This window comes from Tamandua tetradactyla, chromosome 11 (genome assembly GCF_023851605.1).
Source record: "Tamandua tetradactyla isolate mTamTet1 chromosome 11, mTamTet1.pri, whole genome shotgun sequence".
NCBI lineage: Eukaryota > Metazoa > Chordata > Mammalia > Pilosa > Myrmecophagidae > Tamandua > Tamandua tetradactyla.
Genome location: NC_135337.1, coordinates 27,900,414 through 27,925,758, shown reverse-complemented (window position 1 = coordinate 27,925,758; position 25,345 = coordinate 27,900,414). Strand labels below are relative to the sequence as shown.

At 38.9% G+C, this 25,345-nt stretch overlaps 1 pseudogene; it reads right to left on the bottom strand.

Moving 5' to 3' along the window:
• Positions 1-22,527: 22,527 nt before the first annotated feature.
• On the bottom strand, positions 22,528-23,096 carry LOC143649094 (transmembrane protein 186 pseudogene; annotated as a pseudogene).
• Positions 23,097-25,345: the final 2,249 nt, after the last annotated feature.

The window sequence follows — 25,345 nt, the reverse complement described above, 5'->3', positions numbered from 1 at the left end:
CATTTCTGAGTTCTTCATGCTTTGTCATTGTTTAGCACCAATCAGGGTTGGGGGGAGGTTTACAACTGTGTGTCACTGAGTCTGAGATTTCATTTTTCCCTGTGTTTTCTACACAGCTAAAAGATCATTTAATGTTTTACTTTAGTTATTCTTTGAAAGAAGAGGAATGTGGTGTTTTTGTCGTTTAAATGGTAGGGGTGGAATTACCACTATGATGTGCAGCCATCATCACCAGTCAGCTCCATAGCGGGCCCAGGTCTGGGCAGAGTTTGGAAAGGTGCTTGAGACATCCTAAAATCTCCCTGAGGATGCTGTCAAAAACTCTCCCTTAATCCCAGAGAGTGAAAGGTTTAGTTGCTTGGACAGTTGAGCTCTGTCAATGTGGGAGGGTAGATGTCTTTAACCACAGTGAGTAGAGGAGACACCAAAGTTAGGCCTACTTCTGACCACTCTTATAAGAACCCAAATGGATTTTAATTGGTAACAGTCTTGGTGAAACATTAGCAGTGAGACTGGATTTATCAAAATGTATGTGCTACTTATTGCTAATGTGGCAGCATCTTAGGAAGATCAGGGTCGTTTGCAATGACTTCATTTGATTTGTATGGATTTCAATGAATTACAACACTTTTTCCTGTGCTGAGAAACTAGATATTTCCTCATAAATTCCCATCAACACTTTAAAAAGTTTAACCTTCAGTTAAACCTAGAAACAGCATAAATCTGAACAGTGAGGTATGGATGACAGTAGCTGTGTCACAGCAAGGTCTTAATGAAATAGAGCCTAAGTGGGGACGATGGGGGACAGAGGGTTGGACAACATACTCTTGGGCAATTTTTAATGAATCAACACCCAAGGATCACTTTTTTCTCCCTCCAAGGCCTTGCAGATATATGGTATGCAATGCAGTTAATGGATTGAATTGGCTTGAATTTAGAGGGGGTGAGATTTGAACGAAAAGTGTTTTACTTTTCAGTGTTCTGTGGAAAGAGAAAGGCCAGAGCAGGCCCAGGGGTGGTTGGATAGCTCCATGTCTTAATTTCCCAGCTGCTAGGACAAATATCATAAAATGGGGTGGCTGAAACAATGGGAATTTATCAGCTCATGGTTTTGCGTCTAGGAGAAGTCCAAAATTGAGGTATCAACAAGGCAATGTTTTCTCCCTGAACACTGTGGTATCTAGAGACTGGCCGCCAGTGACCCTTGGGTCCTTGCCCCTTCTGTCTCATGGCAATGCCCATGCCAGCTTGTTTTCCTTTCTCTTCCAGGTTTCACTGACTTCCCACTTCTACTTCTCCATGATGACTTTCTCCTGTGGTCTTGTCTTAGGGTCTCAGCACTAGGATTAAGAAATAACTTGATTCAGTTGGCCACATCTTAACTAAAAATAACATCCTCAAAAGGTCTTATTTACAATGGGTTCACAGCCACAGTAATGGAGTAAGAACATTTTTTGTTCTGGGTAACATAATTCAAACCTACCATACGTACTTCTTAGCTCCGTAATTTTTTACTATAAATTTCACACCTTACCTACACTTAAGGAAATAATATCCATCTCTGTTGTCATTTGCCACATCCTTTACCCAAACTGGTGCCTTGGTTTCTTTTTAGTAACTCTTATCCATAACCTGAGAGTTTAAACAATCTCAGCAAAGCACACTGAGTCCCTAGAGAGTGGCTATTACTACAAAACATTACTAATATTCCATACTATAACTTAAAAATTGCCTGCTGTACAATTTGATTACTGGTTAATTAAGATTCTGTTTAATTTCATCAGACCCTCTGGAATTGAATCATTTCATATTAAAAAAATTAGAAAATTTGATTGTTCCAAGAAAAGATTATTAGAGTGCCAATCAGGTGGGTTAGAAAAAATTGTCATCAAATAAGAAGACTAATCTTAAAAACTAATTGGAAAACAGCCAGCAAAGCATGCCACTGGAACTGAATGCTGATAAAAAGCTTTATGGTTCCTTGGGATGACCTCTTATTGCTTAGATTATTTTAATAAAATGGTGCCTACATATTTATTGTTGACATGGATTGAAAATTTACTTGCAATATTTAGTAAAATAAGTCTTAGGCATAACTCCCATTGGTTATACTTCATCCAGCCGTACTGTTCATCTGCTTATTTGTGTGTGCCGGCGCATTTATTTTTGGTGGCAAGCAGAATCAGGTGAGATAAGCTAGATCATTCTTAAAAGGTATGAAAACCAGTTTTCTGGAACTTACTGTTGTGCAAAATCGAATCTGCTAGTATTTGGGGAACCAGACCATCCATTTATTTTCTTCTTTTATGTGCTACTGTATGTCAGATGGTAAGTTAAAGGTGATGACATTTATTTAGAATATATTGAGAGAAAATGGCATTGGAGGCATCCTTTAGTGAGGTTTTAAGATTCTTTCCTAGGAAATTTGCCTCACTTCTGGCTGGTCAGGTCTGGCTTGACCAGGTGAGAAATGATGAAAGAACTAGCATCACTGGCCAGCCAGGTCCGGTTGCCTCCGTCCCTTATAAATGGACAGCTCCACAGCAAGACAACATGACTGTGAATATTCTTTCTGTTTTCATACAATATGACTAATTTGGGGATAGTTAAATACATATCACTGGTTATTAAATAAATGAGGAATGCCATATAAAGCTTTACAAAATAATGAGAAAACCTCAAATGGCTGAATAATCTATTTGTATACTTGCTCTCATATGCTATGTTCAGTTTTCTTATGGGATTTCACAGACTAAGCCCATGCTTTGCTTATTCTCTACTGTAACTGTGTTTTTGTTTGTTTTGTTGGTTTATTAGTTGTTCTCATGAACAGACCTTTTATCTCAGATAAAGGCTTCCATTAGTCTAACTAGTTCAGAAAGATATTTTCTGTTTCTTTGATTCTGTCTTGGAAAAACCTGAAAGGTTTCCCCTCTTTAAAAACAATATACCTTGTTCTATTCCCTTTGCTATTTTTCAATAAGATCTGACCATCTTTCCCAACAAAAGAAATACTGAGTACATTCATTATGCATGTAAAATGACATTTTAGAAATTCTATAAATTATTCTTAAGAAATTAGTATTGCTGTTAGAACGTGTTGTCTTACGGTTTTTGTGGAAGGTTTATCTGTAACACAAAAAGAAACACTCACCTATTGCCTCAATAATGGAAGATTATTGGGAGAATATATCAGTTAATTAGTATAAAAGCGAATTTTCTCATGTATCAATTTTCCTTGACTCTGTAATGTACAGTAAGATTCTTAAATAAGACAAAATTGATTATGATACTGTCAATAACTAAATATTTATTGAGCACTGTTTTAGTCTGCCAGAGCTGCCAGAATTCGACACACCAGAGATGGACTGGCTTTTAATAAAAGGGGATTTATTTAGTTAGAAATGTATAGTTCTTCAGAGGAAAGGCAGCTAACTTTCAACTGAGGTTCTTTCTTACATGGGAAGGCACAAAGCGATCTCTGCTGGCCTTCTCTCCAGGCTTCTTGGTTCCAACAACCTGCCCCGGGGTGATTCCTTTCTGTATCTCCAAAGGCCTGGGCTGAGCTGCTTGGGCTATGCTACGTTGAAGTCTCTCATTTAAGCATCCAGCCAATTAAATCAAACATCATTCATTGCAGCAGGCATGCCTTGTAGCTGACTGCAGATGTAATCAGCGACAGATGAGCTTCACGTGCCATTGGCTCATGTCCACAGCAATAGAACTAGGCACCTTCACCTGACCAAGTTGACACCTGAATCTAACTACCACAAGTACTTACTATGAGCTACACACATCACAGGAATTGTATAATTTAATCTTCAAGGTGATTCTAGAAAATAGGTATGTTATTTTCATTTTATAGATGAGGGTGATTTGAAGTTGTGAAATGATTTGTCCAAGGTCCTGCAGTTTTTAAGTGGGATTGGAATCCAGACTCAGAGCTATTTTATGTGTTGGGTGTATATAGACTTTCAAATCACAAGTAATGCATTCACTGGCTTAAAATTCTAAATTAAAATTTTTTTTTCTAACCCCTTCCATTATTTGCTTCTTCTAATTCTTCCATATAGTTTAAGCACTGTTATTGGTTTCTTTATCTTTTGGAGTATTTTTTTTAGTGATCAAATATGACTATATATATATGCATATATACATTTATATATACTCCCTCGTTTAAAAACTCACTCTGTCATTATATATATGTACACACACACCCTCTTCTGCATCACCTATAGCCTGACCCAAAACTATCTCACTAATCCTGCTTTTCAGGATGGTATTCAACTGAATGGTCTGTTTGTCTCTGTTTACACAAAGAACAGCTTATTGATCCAATCAGTTGATCCAGTCTGTTTAGATTGATCCAATCTTTTAAGGGAGAAGAGAGAATTTTCACTGCTTCTTCAGCCAGTGAGCCTCTCCTGTGGAGTCTGTCAGGATACTTCATTGGAGTTGCCAGCCTTGCAGTCTGCCCTATGGATTCTGGACTCTTGGGTTCTATGGTTGTATGAGACACTTCTATAAACTCATATTTACAGATATCTCTTGTGGTTCTGTTTTTGTAAAGAACCCTGATGAATACAAGGTCCAATGAGAGTTTCACTTGACCATATTTGACCTTTATTCAACATTTTTTGAGTCTCTTTTCTGTGTTCGCAGGAGGCAGCATGATATCATATATAGAACCTAGGATTTGGCAGGTTCTTTACCCACAGCTCACTCTACCTCCTCCATGCACATAGCTGTGACCTTTATCATGTCTTCACTTCTCAAAGCCTCACCACTTTGTAATGCTAGTATAAGGATGAACATGGTGGCTCCTTTCAAGTGTCTGTACAGTGTCTGGAACCCAGTGGCTTCATAATAAATATATGATCACCTTCTTTAAAAGGTTGAAGAAGCCAGACTCTCCATATTGGGCAAGATTGCCAAATTTTAGCCAATAGTGAACATAACAAAATTACTTCAAAAATATATATCTTACAATTGCAGTTGACCTGTTCTCAAGTTATCCTAATGACTCAATGTGGTGTTGTGTTCAATGAAGTTGACAGAAGAGTAGCTAACCAGTGAGTCTGACACTGTGATTGTTATAAAGAGCTTGGGCATTTGGGTAGGAAGGTCTTAAGTACCTGCCAAATTTGAAGGCCCCAGAAGGCTCTTCAGGTAAGTGTATCCTCCATTTAAGCATGCTGAGCTATTTCTCGTCATCTATGGTACTGTAGGCCTGCCAAAAAGCAGCATCAACTGAGATTAAACCTTCGAGTTACCTGGCTCTTGCTATGGCATGGATGACTTTCAATAGACAGGTATGGGGTTGCTTTCTTGATTGTTACTTCCAGTGAAGGACACTAGTCCAGGAAACTGATGCCAAATTTCAGCCAGGTTTAGCCCTACTCTGGAATACTGTATTCACACATAGCCCATCTAAAGTGATGTCTGCCATTTCGTTTTGGAAGCAGAATTTCATTCTAGTCTGCCGTCCTATTTTTTGACTGTTAGACTTAAGAGGGTTATTACTTTGTTGGCTAAAGAGCACTCAAATTTTATGAATGCCATATGGAACTGAAGAAATAAGGAGGTGCCCTCCCTTCCTTGCAAGGTATCATTAGGACTGAATATCACTTGTCTTCTGCCTTCAGCCATTTTTCTGGCCTCTGGTTCAGGTCTGTATCACTGGTCTGAATTAATATTGCTTTGGCTCTTAAAAGCTGCAATTTTCCTAGGGTAGCAGTGGTGGTAAAGTACTTTTTTCCTATTTCCAATCTCCTAGATACGTCCACACATGGAATTGAAATGGCCTCTCTCTACCTGCTGTGCATGTGGGACCTCTACACCTGTTCAGTCATGAAACCACTAATGAGGCCTCTTCTGTCCTATTCAGGATTTTGACAGAATATGAAATCTCATTACCGAGAGTCAATGAATGACATCTGTTCCCCACCCCCCTCCTGAAGCCATCATTCCAGCAGCTCAGTGCTGTGAAAAAGATGTGCCACTCAGAGAAAGATTTGGATCCAGAAGAGAAAGCAGCTTTCCCTTGTCCAGCCAGAGGGCAGTTTTCAAGCTTTCCAGTATTCTGGCCCCATTTAGACCTTTGTCCTAAAAGAATGATAACAAATGGAAACCTTATTGTTTCAGGATTTTTGCTTATTCTGTTATTTCTTCTGAAACAAGTCAAAACCACCCCAAGAATGGGATTTTACTGACAAGGAAAATAATGAAGATCATAACTTGAAAACATTCAGCTACTAAAAACTCTTATAAAATTGATTTAAAATGGTTTTGAATATAAAGATTATTTATACAGTTTGGCCTATCTAAAATAATTCTTTGGAAAGTAGGGGGCTATAAATATGTTCAAATGAATATATAAATACATAACATTTTTATTGGGGGGGGTAAATTCATGCATAGTGATATATATATATATATATATATATAAAATACAAAATACATATAAATATTCTAGAATTAATTTATCTAAATGATTTAATTGTTTTCATCAACCAAATATTCATTCATTTATGGAAGTGGTCACTAAATAAGCATTTACTGAGTTTCTAATATGTGACAGGAGTGATCATTGCTACTGTGGATACAAAGATGAACCAAAGCTCAATATTTCGAAGAGGAGATATGTAAAGTAAATAAATATGGGCCATGTGATCTGTCCCACAGCAGATGAGTGGGAAGGTGAGGGGCCTTGTAAAGGCCCTAGAGAGGAGGAAAGGAAAGCTGGGAGCTAGGGTGCCAGGAAGACATGGGCAGAATGCCATGTCAAGGCAGAGGGAGCAGTGTGTACGAGGCAGGCAGGCAGGAAATTGCATCTTCCAACTGGAAACTTACAGGCACTCAGACTGGCTGAAGAACAGTTTCTGAGAAGAGAGATAATGTTGGGCAGATCTTTAGGGTCACATCTTGTGAGGACTTTTTATGCTAACATAAGGAGTTCCTATGTCATCCTCTTTCTTTTCTTAGACTCTTGTTTATCTGGAGTACCTCCTTGAAAAATTCCCCAAAAGGTAAACTTTCTTTTCTTTTTCAAACTCCCTTTAATCTTATTTTTGAATCCCATTGCACTTTACTTCCCCACTCAGGCAACACTTTCAATGCAATCAGTGTATATCTTTGTGCATATATATTGTGCCTGTTTGAAAGGATTTATGTACCCTAGAAAAGCCATGTTTTAAGTCTAATCAGTCTTGTGGGAGCAATGGTTTCTTCTAATCCCTATTCAGTACTATAGGTTGGAAACTTGATTACGCTATCTCCATGGAGATGTGACTCAATCAATTGTGGGTACATGGCTCCACCCATTGTACGTGGGTCTTGATTAGTTTACTGGAATCCTATAAAAGAAATATTTTGGAGAAAGCCTCAGAGCACCACAGAACCATGAAGCAGAGAGTCCACCTGCCAGCAACTTTTGGAGATGAGAAAGGAAAACACCTTCCAGGGAGCTACATGAAACAAGAGACCTGGAGAGAAAGCTAGCAGATGCCACCACGTTCTCCATGTGCCCTTCCAGCTGAGAGAGACATGCTAAACATCATCGGCCTTCTTGAACCAAGATATCTTTCCCTGGATGCCTTAGATTGGATATTTTTATAGACTTGTTTTAATTGGGACATTTTCTTGGCCTTAGACTGTAAACTAGCAACTTATTAAATTCCCCCTTTTAAAAGCTGTTCTATTTCTGGTATATTGCATTCTGGCAGCTAGCAAACTAGAACATATGTGTTCTTGTAAAATGTGCATTGCTCTTTTGTTTCCATACTTTTTTTTCATATGCTGTATGGCAGGGTCACATTTCATTATTTTTCCATGTGGGTATCCTGTCATTGTAGCACCATTTGTTGAATTTTTGTTTGTTTGTTTGTTTTGCTTGTTTGCCTTTTGGCAAGTGCATGGAATTAAACGTGGGTTTCCCGCGTGGCGGGTGAGAATTCTACCATAAACTACCCCCTTGCACAACCTCCATACATTTTAAAATTTTGGTAAATGGCATTGTGTTATTTGTTGGTCTTTTGTCTGTTTCCTCTCAGATCCATTCCCTACATTTTCTTTGCTGTGTTTTTTATCAAACACTTGGGGATGAGCCCTGCCAACAGCATTTCACACAGTTCCTTGGCTTCTGGTTAGATATGGCCATTGGGAGGCACTGGTGGGAGATTAGAAGGGATACGGAAGGGAGAGTTCAGAGTGTCCTCCCCTCCTCCTGCTTCTGTCTCACGGTGGCCGCATGTCCCCTGTCCTTCCAGCACCAGCCAGGCGGCTCTGTCTCTCTGGCCCTTACCCATGTTTTCCTTTTGTTTCTCTAGCAAATGCATTTTCATCTGGCACATGCAATATCACCCCCAAGGGGGTAAAAATGTTTTTTTGGGGTGAGGGGGGGATCTTACTTTTTAATGTACAAAACAGGGTTACACACACATACACACAGGGTCTATAAACAGACATATTGTGTTAGAGGGGGATTGGGGAAAAACCTCTAAAGTCTTCTTAGAGGGGTGAAAATTAAAAAAAAAGACTGAGTAACAACACAGCAATTGTTTATTTCTCATGGTTGTGAAGGTGCAAATCCAAAATCAAGAGGTCGGCAAGGCCATGCTTTCTTCTGGGGTCGGGAGCGAGCTGGTGGTGGCAGTCCTCTGTTCCATGGTGGTCTCCCTCACTTCTGGCTTCTTCTGGCTCCTGGTTTGTACTGTCTGCAACCAAATTTCTTCTCCTTATAAGAAAGAACTCCAGTCACACGGATAGAGACTCACCCTGGTTAGTTTTGACCATGTATTAGCTAATAATAACGTTTCCATAGGTCCTATTTATTCACGCTCACAGGAACACAGATTATTATTGAAATCTCTTTCTCCTCTCTATCTACATTTACTCTCTTGATGACCTTATCCAGTCTCATGGCTTCAAATACCATATATATGTTGACGATGCTCAAATTTAATACCCAGGCTGAAGTCCAGGCTCCTATATCCAGCTGATAACTCACTATCTCTGATTGAAAATTTCAATTCTAATGTATCCAGCATTGGACTCTTGATCTTCCCTCCAATACTACTCCATCGAAGTCTTATCCCAAGTCACTTCTTGGCAACTTCATTCTTCCCATCACTCCAACTTTAGAGTCAACTTTTTGTTCACCGTCGATATCCAATCTGTCAGCACATTCTGTTTCTTTTGTCTTTAAAACATGGCGAGGAGAAAAGCACTTCTCACTACTTTCACTGCTGGCCCAAGCCACAGTTATCATTCACCTGGATCATTGCAATAGCCTTTCCTGTTCCATTCTTGCTTCATTTTAGTCTTCTTAACAGAGGAGGCAGAGACGTCTTACGAAAATACATGTCAGATTATGTTATCTCTCTGTTCAAAGCCTTCCAGTGCTTTCCCTATCACTCAGAGGGTAAATCGTATCCTTACAATAGCGTACACAATCTGATTCCCTGTGACATCTCTGATCACATCTCCTCCTACTCTCCCCTTTGCTCATTCCTCTACATTGCTCCTACAGTAGGCTAGGTACACTCCTGTGGCAGGGTTTCTATACTTGCTGCATTTCTTACTGTCTCATCTACTTTGCTGAAATGTTACCTTATCAGTGAGGACTTCCCTGCTACTCTACTGAAAATCACAAAATTTTACCCACCCAGAATTGCCTATCCTCCTTTGAAATTTATTTTTTCCATAGCACTTACCACTTATAATGTAATTTATTTTATTTTGTGTCTCATCCTTAGGCTCTAAACTCCATGAAGGCAGGAATCTTTCTTATGTTCATTACTTTATTCACAACCCTTAGAAGAATATTTGGCACATATTAAGCACTCAATAAATATCTGTTGAATGAATTAATGAATGAATTAAATGGCCATTTTACATTTTATACAATTTTATACTTCTGTGTATAATTTTTGCAAGTTTCATCTAGACTTCCTCATGGACATCTTTCAGAAGTACGATTTCCCTCTCAATATCTATAACGTTCCTTTAGCTTCTTTTGCATTTTTTTTCATGTGTCACATTTAAAAGGAAACTGATTTTGTTTTTCAGTGAGTGTACAGATTTACACCCATACCTGATGTCTGCCAGCACCACATTTAGAATGTCTTGGGCCTATTTCACCCTTCTTCTGAGTACTGATGAACACTTCTCAGATCAACAGATAGGAGAGAAGTTCATGAACTCCTTGACCTTGGAAATAATGCCTTGCTACAAAGCTGAGGTATGGACTATTTTTGTACTTACTCTTTTGCATTCTCTTATACTCTGAAATGATGCAATATGTACAAACAAAATCTAAACATGTACCTCTAACAGGGTTCTTCTGTTGCCACATTATCTGAAGGGCTTTGCTTAGTAGAATGCAATGAACCACTGCCACCTTTTCCTCTCCTGGATTCCTTGGACTTTCTACTTATTTTTCTCAGAGTTGTTATCTCCAAATGGATATGGGAAGAGAGATCTATTCTCACCACTAAGGAGGCTTTAGCAGCACTTGCACTTTTTTTCCTCAGAACTAATCCATTGCATGAAATTGCTGAAAAAGTCTGTTAGGATTCTTTAATTTTTCCTTGAATGTGAGTTATTTCCCCCTCATCATTTCTTATTCTGTATATTTTTCCTTTTCCTTTGTTTTCTTTATTTTTTCTATTTTATGGACTTTTTAAGGAGGTTTTCAAATTTATTTATGTACACTATTTTTCTTCTCCTATGTGTTATTCTCTCCTGATATCTTTATTAATTACATTTTTCTGCTTTTCTGAAATTTATGTTGTATTTTTTTAAGTTACATGTCTAATTTACACATTATCCTTTTTGTTTGGTTGTAGTCAAATGACTATTTAAAGTTATTATTTTTCCTGTAAATTCTACTTTCCTAATTTTCCGTAGGGTTTCACATATTATTTTTCATTATAGTTATTTTCTAGATAATCTTGAGTTTCTGTTTAGATTTCCTCTTGTATATTCAAAGATATTTTAATAGGAGGTTGGGAAAGACTGAATTTGGCAATGTTGTAAAATATGGTATTCTCAATAGCTATACTTAAGAAAATTAAGATTTGATGGCAAAGTCAGTAAGACAATGTGAGAGAATTAAAGTAATTCTCCAAATCAATATCAAACTGCCTTTATACCTAGTCTTAGAACGAGTTAAGGGTGGAAGAATTTGTTGAGAAAACTGAAAGTAAAACTATAGGGCAAGACTAGAGAAAACAAAAAGGAAAAACATTGTTGATGAATCAGCATCTGAAGCACACTGGAAAAAAAAACACTCTCCCCAACTCCTCAGGTATTTCTCGATTTCTTAGTGTCTGAACCATACAAAGTTTCCCTTAATTACACCTGTGCTGGTTTATATTTGCTCATGTATTAGATTGTAAGTACTTGAGGGCAGAGATGTGCCAATTGCAGTAATAATTGCAGGTGTTCTTCTTGCTTAATTGTACTGCGAATGCTCAAAGGTCAGAGCTTCACTGACACGAAGCAATCACAATGCCATTAAATGTATTCTTAAAGCAAATAAAAGTTCTAGAAGGCATCTGCTAACAACACACATTAGATTAGTTGGCATAAAAATCTACTCTGGATCAATCATCATTTTTAACTGTTTGGGAGATACTGCTGCAGTGTTAGAATATGCTGAGGCAGATTTTCCCTCAAGTTTTATAGTGTTCAGAAAGTGACTCTTTTAAAAACTTTTAGAAGTATCCTTTACTTTGATACTGCATGTCTTTTGCGCTTGCATTCTCCATTGTTTGGTTTTCCTAGGTCTCAGCAAAATGCTTGTGTAACTGTCTGACCTCTTCAGAAATTATGGCAGTGCTTAAAGTTACAATTTTTTCTGGGTTTGGTCCTCTCTCTCTATATGTCCTCTCTCTATATATATTGAGCTCCATATCATACAAAGCACTGCTCCCTGCATCTTGCCACTTTGGCTTCAGGAGTAGGGACGATCATTGCTCAGGTTGTTTAAAATGAATTGGGTGAAGATTGAACGCATGATACATATTTAAAGAAAATTTGAGTGAAATCTCATTTATACAGATACACAAACATGACATTTAAAATTGATCGTTGGCAAAACCACTGTATTTACTGACTATCGCATCTCCCCTCAATAGATAGTCATTATTAAAATAAAGATAACAGGTATTATTTATCAAGTGCTTACTCTGTTCTGATAATGTTCTTAGCATTGCCCATAAACTAACTCACTTAATTTTTGCCAACCACGTATGAGGTATTAACCATGATTTTCCCCATTCTGCAGATATGGGAATTAATGCACAGAGTGATTAAATTTCCCAGTTTGCTGACCTGGTAAGTGGCAGATCTGGAATTCAAACCCCAAGCAGTCCAGCTTCAGAACACTCACATGTTACCATTATACAAAGCTGCTTTTAATACATAAGCATTGGGTAATAGACTTTAAATAATATCTCTTCAGGGATTTTGAGATTACTGGCAATAATAGCAATCATTATAGAAATCAAAGAATTTTAAAGCTGTAAGAAGCCCTAGGGATCATCTATTTAGTCAAATCTCTTCAGTTTTGAGACTAGAATTCAGAGGCCAAGAGAGATGAAAGAGCAGAATCCTAGAATTAGAAATGGGCAGTGCCAGGAGTTGAATTCAGATCTTCTGCCTTCCAGGATATAGTCTTTGCAACTGTTATTATTCCCCTCTTGACTTGTATTATGCACTAGCATGTATAGGAAGAGGAGATTTTTATTATTTCTACTTCTACTCCATAATAATAATATGAAAAGGAGGAGGGACAAAATATTCGTTGACCATCTGTTATGCTCAGGGTCTGGAATAATTCCAGGGTGCAGGTCCTTTTTTTTTTTACAACCAAGGAAGCTGAGGCTCAGAGAAGTTGCAAAACTTGCTCCAAGTCCTAGAGCTAGTACATGGTGGAACTGGGATCTGAATTCTGATTCATCTGGCTTTGAAGCCCACAGTCTTTGAACTCATTAGACTGTCCCTGGTCAAGGCCTTCAAAGAGAATAGACCCTTCATCTACCATTTATTTTTAGCTCAAGCAATTTGTTTCTTTTTCTACTGCATAGATCCTTGTGAATTCTGGAGATGTGCTTTTCTCCAATTTTGCAAATGCGCCTGCTGTAGCTATCAATGATGAACTGAAAGGGGAGGCTTTATAGATCTCTGCTTTTGGTAGAAATGCTTCCTGGCTGAGTGCCTCCTGAAAAAAATTTCCACTACTAAGAGGCCCTTTTGTTTGTAATTGCTTCTTAGGTAAGACTATCAGAGATCCCTCCCTAGCTGCAGTAGCTAGGTTGTAAATTGTCTGCACTTTGTCTTGCTGGGATTTTGCGGTTTAATTCTTCCATGCCACTTACATGGGGCTACATTTACAGACACAAAGAGGAGCTGGACTAATTGTTTAACTGTCTTGTACCAGCTTGCACCCTGGATTATCTAGTATCCCAGGAAAAGGGTTTGTATCCAACATAATCCTTCCTCTGGACTTGTTTTCTTTCTGTGTTTCGATTTTCCCAGAAGCAGAAGAATCATCTTGTATCTCAGCAAAAGCAGAGAAGGGGAAGGTACTTGAATTGCTGGGCACATGGTAGCTCTTGCTTAGTGTTTTTCCTGCCCTCCGCAAGAAAACCTCTTGTTACAATCTTTGTTTATTGGTAGATCACCAATAAATAAACTCATGGGATCTAATATATGACACTCTGGAAGTAAATCCAATGTACTAAATGTTTAAATAAAAATGAGGTAGATGGACTGTGAAATGTTTGGTGTAAACATTTGGTAAGAAATTTTGTTCTTTGTTGTTGTTCCACTCAAGTCCTGGTTGGGGCTAATAGAGTGCATCTTTTATCGTATGATATTTTCTCTCTGGCCCTTTATGAAATCTGTTCCAGAAATCTGATGCAAGGAAGCATGAGGATCTTGATATTCTCTCTAATGGTTGCAATTACAGTGGTGAGTTTGAGAAGGGCAGGGGTAATTGGAGAGGCAAAGGATAAAAGCTCATACCTAACTCGTTTCCTTGTTTCCCTCATTTGCCTGTATCCATGTCAATCAGATAACAAAGGGGGCCCAGGCTGTTTTCTTGCCTTTCTCATAAAGGCAGTCACAGGATTTGGGCAAGTGGCATAGCCTACAAGTCATCATGGGTTCCACGTCATCTGACTGGTGTTATCAAATCTCTTTTCACCCAAACAACACAATCAATTCTCTAAAAGGTACCATTATAACAGATCTGTTTCCCTACCCGGTTGGCAACCCGAATTAACATAATCATATCCTAATGGGTCATGCCACTTTCAATTTGCCAAATATGTTTAAAGTACATTTTTCTCAATAGCACTGTCATATCAAGTCAATCAAGTAATCCATTTACTCACTTGCTCCTGGCCAAAGGAAAGGTCATATGTCTGTCTTATAAAATGAAAGAGAAGTTTTATAAGATTGAGGCCGATTGTAGCACATGTCAAATGCCACAGGCTACTTGAGTGGCTGAAACTTACAAATCTCATGGTAGGGGTGAGACCTACAGAGCCCATTCTAATGAAAGGCAAGCAGACAAAATAAAAACTTTCCGCTCTTTGATTAAGGGCTTTACCTCACCTTATGTTTGGAAAGGGATGATTGTTATCTACATTCAGGAAACCCCTGTGAGTTGTTCAGATGTGACATGGAAATAATCAAGAATGCTATGTGAAGGGATATTGGAAAAGTAATTAGATTTTCCTCAGTTCATCGTCTAATTAGAGAGCAGGTTAAAACCCAGGGTAATGAAATGAAATTTAACCACTGCTGTGTCTGGGACGTTATTTGTTGAGCACCCCAAGCCCTTGGTGCTGTTGGAGACACATGAGGTTGCAGGAGTCCTGAAAGACCAGGAGTATAAGGCTTTGGTGGAATCTGATAGCCTTTGATTTAAAACAGGGAAGTTGATAACAAATTGGCAGGGTATCAGAACACAAGCATGATTCTCGTAGAAAAAGGAATAATACTAATATACAGAAGTCTCAATATGCTCAGCTTCCAGATTATTCAGATTATGCTGGAAGGTCTAAGAAAGGCTTCTTTTTCCTTTGTCAATATATTTTTTTGTGGGAGATGGGGCCATTTGTAGGAAATCTGAACTTGTTTGCCACAGCAATGGCTATTGCACCATTGGCAGACAATGAATTGTATATACATTAGAGACAGCCATAGGGTCAGCAAGACAACCTTCAAAAGTACCTGCACTGAGTCAGTTACATTCTTAACAGGAGAGAAAGAAACAATAAAAGGAGTGCAAACTCAAATGTACACATATGTGAGCACAAACAATGGAAAACAATAAACTATTCACCTCCTTCCGGCCTGGATCCCAGGAAAAGGCCTTGCTAAAGAGCAGAACTGCCCCAGGTCACTTTTTCATGTCTCCGCTATTTGGGCTCTTCCATCTGGTAATGGCCAGCCAACATTGGAGACCTAAGTGCTTTTCTCTCCCTAGGAAGAAGAAAGCTTGAATATTGCTTTCTAATTTGATTTCAAATTATACATTTTCCTTTCCCCCAGCTTTAAATGGGTCATGACCTACTTAGGTAACAGCTATGATCCCTTCTTCTCTTTTTCCCCTTTCCTTCCCAGCTCCTAGTCACAGCTTTTGGCTCTCCACTCTTAGAGCACAAAGGGGAAAGTGAGAACAGAAAGTTCTTACTTGACTAGGACTGTCATAAGATGACTTTGCATTTTCTGAGCTGCAGCTATTCAAAGCTGAATCTTTTGTATTGGCTTTTGTGTATTTTTAGCAAACTTACTGATGGGGCCCTGTGACCATAATCTCCTTGAACAGGACATTTTTTTTATGGCCAACAATCTTTTTAGTTCCTACTTTTCCTGGGGTCTCATATAAACAAAAGTTTTTCTTTTGGCATCATTCGTCCTTCCAGGTAATTCTTTTGGCTGTTACTTAAAATGACCTCAGGCTGTATTATCTACATGGTAGGAAACAGTCATGCATTCTTTGCCCTATTGTTGGTGGGAATTCAGTAATTCCCCAAACACATCTGTCCAGCTCAACACCACCTCAGACCGGTAAACACAGCTTCTCATTTTGAGATTCTTCAGACATGTGTCAGGACCAGTCTCAAGTACTCTGTCCCAGAAATACAGGGGGACACATACCAAGGTCTCCAGTTTTTAGTATTCCAGTAGAAGCCCCTCACTAGGGTTGAATTGAGAGGGCTAAGGCATCCTCAGTGCTGTCCTGTGGGGCAGAGCATGAGATTAACTAAGAGTATCCACCCCTCACCCGCCCAATACCTTCTCACAAATCCACTTTTTGTCTCCATGTTCACAATGCCTAGATGTCCTCCTTGAGAGGTTTAGAGCTCTCTAACTGGTTTTTGGTGTCCATTTTGAAATTTCTGTTCTGTCTTCTGGTCACTTTGTCATCTGGTCATCTTTGCTTCAGAAAATTCATAGGACCTCAGCCAAAACTTCCAATTTAACAATCTGTTATGTAGGGGCTGGGAATACAAAAGTACGCAATAGTCTATGTCTCTGGAAAGCTCAAAATTTAGTCAAATTCCAGTTCTTGGGTCCAATTTCTCTAGTCCTCCTCTCATCAACCTTCATGGCCTCTTCAGTCTTCTACATCTCTATTATTCTTGGCTTGTATTTCTTCATTTCATTTTCTCTTGTGTCTTCTTCTCCATGCGCCGCTTATCTTCTGTCACTCTTCTTTTCACTTTTTTCTCATCAGTCCTTTTCTTCTTCCCTGCCTCTCTCTCTCTTTTCTTAACTTTCCTCCTTTCTTACATGCCCAGTTTATGCCATTACCATTTTCAAAAATCTCTCTTCATTCCATTACATCTTTGTCCTTATTCCTTCACTTCTCAATTCTTAAGCAAATGTGCCTCTTTTGCTCCTATAATAATTTTATTTTCTGTAATAATTACCTCCTGATTCTTCCAGACTGAATTTTATCCTCAACATTCTTTGGAAGTTGCCTACTTTCAACTCTAAAGGCCCACAGCTGATTATTTGATTCTACAAATATAAAGATCTTTGCACTCCTTTTCTACTTTATCTATTCCTCTTGGCCGCTCTACACTGCCTCATTTTGGAGAACTTGGTTTTGGAGATACTCCTCCTTGAGGCAGGGACACACTTTCCTATCTTTGTATCCAAATTGAACATCACAACAAAACGTGATAAATGTTTAGAACGATTAAATGAATGAATGCAAAGCCCACAATTGCTCTGTTTGTGCCAATAATTCTCCTATTGATTTTTTAACACAGTTTTATTGGATTCTTACTATGTGACAAATGGTAGTTTGGGTGTTGGGGACCCAAAATATCCATGGCCCTTATTCTCATGGAATATATGTTTTAATGTGTAGGGCATAAAATTAACAAATAAATAAATAAAAATACACTAATTACAGTTATAAATGTTATGAAGGAATGAAAGAAAGAGGTTTGTTATAGTGCTAAGAGGAGATGGGCTGGGTGGGCAATTTCAGGTAAGTGATCAGAGAAGTTACTCTGAGGCCATAGCATTTAAACTGAGACCTCTTCTGACCAGAGGCTACTAGCCATTGGAAGATTAAGAAGAAGAGCCTTCAAGGTAAAAATACTAAGTGCAAGCATTTGGAGTACAATAAAGCTTATGCCTGCATCATAGTGACAAAGAAAGATGAGCTCATATATGTAGGTAGGGGCCAAATCATTCAGGGCTTTGCAGGCCAACAATAAGGAGTTTGGGCATTACTCTAAGAGTGATGGAGAACCAAGGAAAAGTTTAACCAAGAGTGGGGTATTGTTCTAGTTTGCTAGCTGCTGGAATGCAATATACCAAAAACAGAATGACTTTTTAAAAGGGGAATTTAATAAGTTGCTACTTTACAGTTCTAAGGCTGAGAAAATGTCCCAACTAAAACAAGTCCATAGAAATATCCAGTCAAGCATCCAGGAAAAGATACCTTGATTCAAGAAGGCTGATGAAGTTCAGGGTTTCTCTCTCAAGTGAGAAGGCACATGGCGAACACAGTCAGGTTTCTCTCTCAGCTGGAAGGGCACATGGTGAACACAGCGTCATCTGCTAGCTTTCTCTCCTGGCTTCCGGTTTCATGAAGCTCCCTGGGAGGTGTTTTCCTTCTTCATCTCCAAAGTACTGGCTGCTAGACTCTCTGCTTCATGGTGCTACACCATTCTCTGCTCTCTCTGAATCTCTCGCTTTCTCCAAAATGTTTCTTCTTTTATAGGATTCCCGTAAACTAATCAAGACCCACCAGAATGGATGGAGACATGTCTCCACCTAATCCAGTTTAACAACCACTCTTGATTGAATCACATCTCCAGGGAGATGATCTAATTACAGTTTCAAACATACAGTACTGAATAGGGATTAGAAGAAATAGCTGCCTTTACAAAATGGGATTAGGATTAAAATATAGCCTTTATAGGATACATACATCCTTTCACACTGGCACAGCAATGATCTGATTAATATTTTAAAAAGTTCCCTTGGCAGCCAGTGGATAATGGATTTTAGGAAAGTAAGGCTAGAAGCAATAGAGAGAGCAATTCGAGGAATAAGGTTAGGTGAAAGATGAATGTGTCTTGGGCCTGGGTGGAGGGAGTGGTGATGGAGATAAATGGATGGATTCAAGACAATCTATGGAGTTAGAGTTGATGGACTTGATAATTTAATTGAGGGGGTGATGAGAGAAAGTAGTGAATTTATCTGAGAAAGTGGGTACATCATAATGTCATTACTGAAATGGGGAAGACAGGAGGGGGAACAAAATTGAGGGTAGAAATTGAGACTTGACTCATAAAATTTAAGATCTCTTTTATGATGTCATGTGGAAATACCAATTAGGCAGTCAGATGGCAATTAGAGTTCAAGGGAGAGGTCTGGACTAGAGATGGAAATTTGGGAGTTATCAGTGTATATAGGGTGTTTAAAGGGAGTGATCTGATTCCAAGGGAGTGAGTAAAGGTAGAAGAGAGGAGTCTTTGGACCCAGCTTTGGGACATGCTAGGATTTAGAGGGGAAGAAGACAATAATCTGGCAGATGAGACAAAGAAGGAGATACCTGAGTTCGATGTGAAATCCAGAATACTGTGGTGTCATCAGTGATAAAAGAGGAAAGTATTTCAATGAAGCAGTGGTTGGGAAGTTGAATTAAAGAAAGTTAGAGAAATGACCTCTAAATTTGGCAACATGGATCCACTGGTGACCTTGAAAACAGTTTTGGTGCAGTGGTGGCAAAAGAAGTATGATAAGGGTGGAATGAGGAGAAACTGGGGGATGAGGAGATGGTGACTATTGACAAATTTCTAGATGTTTTGCTGTGAAATGAGTGCAGCAGCTGGGCAGAAACATGGAATTAATGGAAGGTTTGTTGTTGTTATTCTGTATGGAAGATTTACATTCTTCATGGTAAAATTTGTATGTTTCTGGGAGAGAGGGAAAAATGGTTGTAGGAGGAAAATTATTGAAATAGTCCCTGATCCATTTATTTTTCTTGTCTTCTAGATATTTTTCCCTTCTTTAAGTAAATAGTTTCTATTTTAAAAGATAATTAAGACACATATCTCCTCTTTCTAGAAGTCCTCAAGATGTTTTTGGCCTTTCATGACAAACTACAAGACTTTTTAATGAAATGTCTTCCCACATCATTGGATTTTCTCTTCATAGACAGTTCTGGCACCATACAGTTTTGGGTTGAAAGTGGTGATTCTATGTCTTGGGACTGAGCTTACGTTTGAGGCTGGAAACAGTTTTGGCAGTTAAATACTGCTGGATTTGTTCATAAAGTCCTATTGGGCTAGTAGTTACTGAGACTAGCAACTGTGGAACTCAAAGTGGGATGCTGTGGTATGATTTAAAATAAAAAATAGGGATGTGCAAGGAATGGAATGGGATGGTGCTATTTTCACAGCATCCATGGCTTGAATAATAGATGTATCTTAAAAGTCTATTTTTAAAGAGTAATCTACTTAAAGTTAAATTAGATTGGTGATTGTTTTCATATAGTTGGAATAAGAGAAAAGTACTAATGGGCTGGGGAGTAGTACAATGGTTTGTCCTGAACAAATCAAAGTGAACAGGGACTAATTTGTCCTCTGCAGCTGGTTTTTGTGCAGCAAATTGGAATTACTCAAGTTTCCTTTCTATAGTCTGTGAAACATGAAAAGTCAGTATAGAAAATCCTTATTGACTTGATGATGTGGCTGCGTGATGAAAGCAATAATCATGTTTAGACCAGCTATGAAACAAAATGCAATCCTCACACTCGCTCACTGCCCGTGATAGGAGTATATTCTGATTGACTGAAAATGTCATCAGGAGGCATACATTTGGCAGCAGCAGAGGCCGATTTTTCTGATGATCCAGAAATCAGATTTTGTTTCTGATGATTAGATATTTGGCCTGTAGTTGTCTCATTCCTAAAGAGTGCTGCCAAGGTCAGTCTGTCTTATATACTTTGGAGAATGAATGAATAATGGTTTATTAGAACAACAAATAAGTCAACTAAAGCCTTGTGACTCAGTGCTATAATCCGTCACCAAGCAAATTCAGCCCTCCTGTCTGGTTCGTAACAGTGAGATTTACAGATGGTGTGGAACTGCTATTGAGTTTTATTATTTGAGGAAAGAGTGTAGACATTTATTTTAAGGGAATTTAACTTTGAGAATGTGACATATTGAAATACTCAAAGAAGAGTCTTTTAAAATCAATTTCTGATATGATTCTTTAAGGATAAGCTGTGTTTTTTTTAAATTATAAAGTAAATATATATTTGAGTTAAAGAAAATCTAATAGCATAGAAAGTCCTATGCAAGCTTCAAGATCAGCCGGCATCCCAGAGATAATCACTGCGAATAGTTTCTTGTGTATTATTCCAGAACATTTCAATGCACATATAAGCAATGCACACATAACTATATAAAAATAATACCTAACAGAGAGTGTTTATTATGTGTCTTGCACTTTGCCAAGTATTTTATATGACTATCTCATTAAATCCTCATAGTAATTCTAAAAAGTACATACTGTTATCATCCCCACATCAAATATGCAGAAACTGAGACACTGAGAGAGTAACTATTTCATTTAAGACCACATAGTTTATTGGTAGGATGGCTGATTGCAAACTGGGGCAGTGCATTTTCAGATATCACACTTTTAATCAAGGAGTATTCTATGCATACTCCATTCATTTTATATATATTTAAAATTTTTACATTGGTATTTTTATTATTTATAACAAGGAAAAAAATGGAAATGCCTCAAATAGCGAAGGTTAAAAGGACTCAGCTACATCCACTCAGTGGCGTATTTGGTAATATCTCAATGTTTTTAATGAGTGTTTATAACTGAGATAATCTCGTGTAATAACATGAAGCAAAAACACAATTTCATGTGCAATATAACATTGGTGTTTAAAAGGAGATTGAAGTCTGCACAAAACATTTAGTTATTGACTCTGAATGGTAGAATTATAAAAATTGTCCTCTTTCTTGCAAATTTTCTATAGTAAACATATCTTATTAATTACGAAGGGAGGAGGCATATTTAAGTGGTTTTAGTCTAAAGAATAGCGCACCAGCATATTGTTCATTTGACTTTATTATGCTGCAGACCCTTCTGAGTCGGAGCTCTCCCAGACCTCTCAGGGTAACCAACATCCTGGCTGGGGTGCGTGCTTACCTGGATGCCATCTCTGTCCAGTCTGCGTGCAGCTACTGTGCTAGAGGGATGGAGAGACCCCACTGTAAGCTCATGCCAGGCTGCTGCTGCTGGGCACCCGAGTGGAAATCCCGCCAGATTGTCTGTGAGCCTGTCACTGTGCCATGACCTCTGATCTAAAGCTTAGAATTTGCTCAGGACTATTGAGTATTCACACCACTCTGATATTTACTGTTTAACCTTACACCCGTCCCAAGAGACATCCAGGGCTCTCCATTTTCTGGATGTGAAAACCAATGTTCAGAGGCATTCAATAACCTGCCCTAAACAGGGAGTTGAGAACTGACAGAAGCCAAGTCATTAGACTCCAAATCCTGCCACCCTCCAGCCACATCTCTGTCTTCTGGTTTCTCAAATGTGTACCATGTGGGTGACCTTGATGTAGCTTACTCCAGGAACTGTCATTATTTGAGTTAATGTCATACGCAAGTGTAGTTAAGAATCTGCACTAAGGGGTGCATAGGTAGTTCAATGGCTGAATGCCCGCTTTCCATGCAGGAGACCTGGGTTCAATTCCCAGTCTATGCACCTGCCCTACTCCCCACCCCACCGTCCCTCAAATAAAGAATCTCCACTAAGGATCTTTTTTCTAAACCTGGTTACTAACTTCTACCTCATTAATTTCCTCATCCCAAAAGACAAGTTCCCAAGGATCTTGGCAAAGACTCCAGCTGCTGGATCCCCTTCTTTAGCCTTGCCTGTACCCTCAGTCTTCCCAGCAGAGGTCTAGGCCACCCAGAGCTGCTCAGAAACCCAGGCCCCAGGTGTTCACCTGAGTGTGTCCGGGATCCCAGACACCTGCATGAAATGCTCTTTGTCCAGGATGCATCCATAGCACAGGGTGAGATAGAAAGTCTGTTCACCACTGGATTCAGGTGAACACTTCCTGGGGCCAGTCCCTGGTTTCCGTCAGGGATATCACATCAATCACAGGGCTGTGTACCTTGTTGCCAGCCCCAGAAGATGAGGTGGGCCACCCATGGCATCGTGCCCGACTCATTAACGTACAGAATCCTCACCAGCCTCTGGAATAAATAGCTCATCCAGCACAGCATGGCCAGGGTGAAGTCAGCTATCCCAGCCACAAGGCCTGGGAGTACCAGTAGAAGCCTGGGGGTGGGTTCCCCAGTGCCAGAGCTGTCTATGCCACCTTCAGCTGAGTCAAATACTCTAAAGCCCTGATGGCATCAAACTGGTAGACCATCTGGAATTTCTTTCTCTGTGTCTGGTGATTTCTCCTTTGAGATGGGTGACCTGGTCCCCATGCACCTCCTGGGATCCTGCTCAGTGCAGCACCACAGCCCATGAAGAGACATTCCCATGCAGCCCATCCCCATGCAACCAGGTACAGCTGGGAGGAGGGCAGCCTCCAGGCAGTTCCAAGAAGATAAGTGAAGGAGAGCCAGCTTCCACTCATTCAACAGATGCCTAAGGAGGGTCAGCTCTGGGCCTGGCACTATGCTAGGCACTGGATCCACACGGCTGTGTGGACACTTCCCCAGTAAACTAAACACTCAGTGTCCTAACAAGGAACTGGAGCAAGAAATCTGTGAGATACTTATGACAATTTTCCGATTCTCTGTCAGGTTTATGCGTTACTTTGGGTGCTGGAGGGAACTGCTATTTTCTTTTAGCTTAGTTCAGGGGAGAACAGCAGAGGAGAAGGGGGAAGGATTTTACACCTTGTGTAGCATGGTGGAAAAAGCTCTGAGCCCTGGCCTTGGAGTCAGATCTGGGTTCCCAACTTAGCTCCAACTGTCTCTAGCTGTATTTCCTTGGACAAGTCACTCAGCCTCTTGGAGCCTCCATTTCTCCATCTTCCAAAATGGGGATTTATAGCACAGTGGGAGATAAAATGGTGTTAAAGCCTTCAATAGAACACTTGACGCACAGTGAGTGCTCGGTCAGTTTCAGCCGCCATATTATCAGCCCACGTGACCTATGGAGGGCTCCAGAAAATAAAGTGCAACCCACACCAAAGCTTCCTCCCGCGGATTCTGTGTCCTGTCTGCCTGCCCCAGCCCCACCTTAACCCTGGAAAATGCAGTTCCTCCTCATTTAATATTTTTAAATCACCTTTCCGAAAAAGTATATAAAGACCTACCTTATTTTTTCTTATAGTTGCATTATAGTCTAAGGTGTGGATACTGTAAAACGCATTTCCCTAATCCTCTGAGAATTGTCTTCAAGTGTTTTGTAATGAAAAATATCGTTCTACAGATACCTTTAAACACATACTCAATTTTTTTGTAGGATAAATTCTTATAGGTGAAAGAAATGTCAATAACATTTCTAATCTAGGTTAATATTGCCAAACTGGCCCCCCCAGAAGTTTGTACCAGTTTGTAATTTCACTAATAATGCATAAGATTCAATATTAAGTATTATGAAATTATTAAAGTGATTGCTCATCTATGAAAGATGGCATACTATTCTCATTTGAATTTGCAGGTATTAATTACAAGTGGTATTAAACATCCTTTCATATATTTACTGGTCATTATAGTTCGTTTAATAGGAATGGCTGGTTTATGTCCTTTCCTCATTTTTCTGTTAGATTGTTTACCTTTTCATATTGATATTAGTCTTTTAACATGTGTTGCAAATTTTATCCAATTTTAGCTTCTCTTGAAACTTTGGTCAAAAGGAAACTTCTAGGTTTTGTGTGTTCAAATTTAGCAATCTTTTTCTTTATGGCTACTGTGCTTTATTTCATGCTTAGAAATGTGCTTCCCATTCTCAGGTAAAAAATAATAATTAAAAGAAACCTATCCACCTATGTATTATTTTAGTGTCTTTGTGCTTTCTTATTTATATTTTTGAATTTTTGCTCCAACTGGAATTTATTTTTGTATAAGCACCAATTTATTTATGTTTGCAAATGATAATTCAATTGGCTTAATACTATGAAATATTTTCCTCAATATTTATTTATTCAACAAATACACTTATTCAATATGTTATTTATTATTTACCCTTATCATAAGCCCAATTTTTACATCTATTAGGATCTGATTGTATTTGTATCAGTATCAGACATTTAACTACTACAGCTTTGTACTGTGTTTTCATATCTGGTAAAGCTATCATGATTTCAGTTCACTTCTGATTATTCTCATATGTTTATTTTTCCAAATGAACTGAAGTATCATTTTGCCAATTTGAAAGAAAAATTTCCAGATTAATTGAGGGGAAACTGATATCTTTATAGTACTGTTTTCCAATCCAAGAACAATGTATGCTTTCCATTTATTCAAATCTTGTCTTTCAGAGAGTTTTCAAGTTCCTGCTTATTTCGTATTATAACTTGAATTATAATTCTGGCAGTGGCAATTATCTACTTTTTTTCACTTCTGTCCCTCCGATTTTCTCCACTTGCTTGTTCCCCTTCTAAACCCTCTCCCACACTCCTGACTCCCTGTTTTTTGTCCATCCCACCTGCTCCTCTCTGATGTTCATGCCAGCTCAGGAGGACAATGTACTCAATGCAGGGAGACAGACTTAGAAACTGATGGTTTGCTTTTCTTTGATCACCAGCTTCATATAACAGGATGAAACCAACCCTTTCTATGTTTCCTTCCCTTAC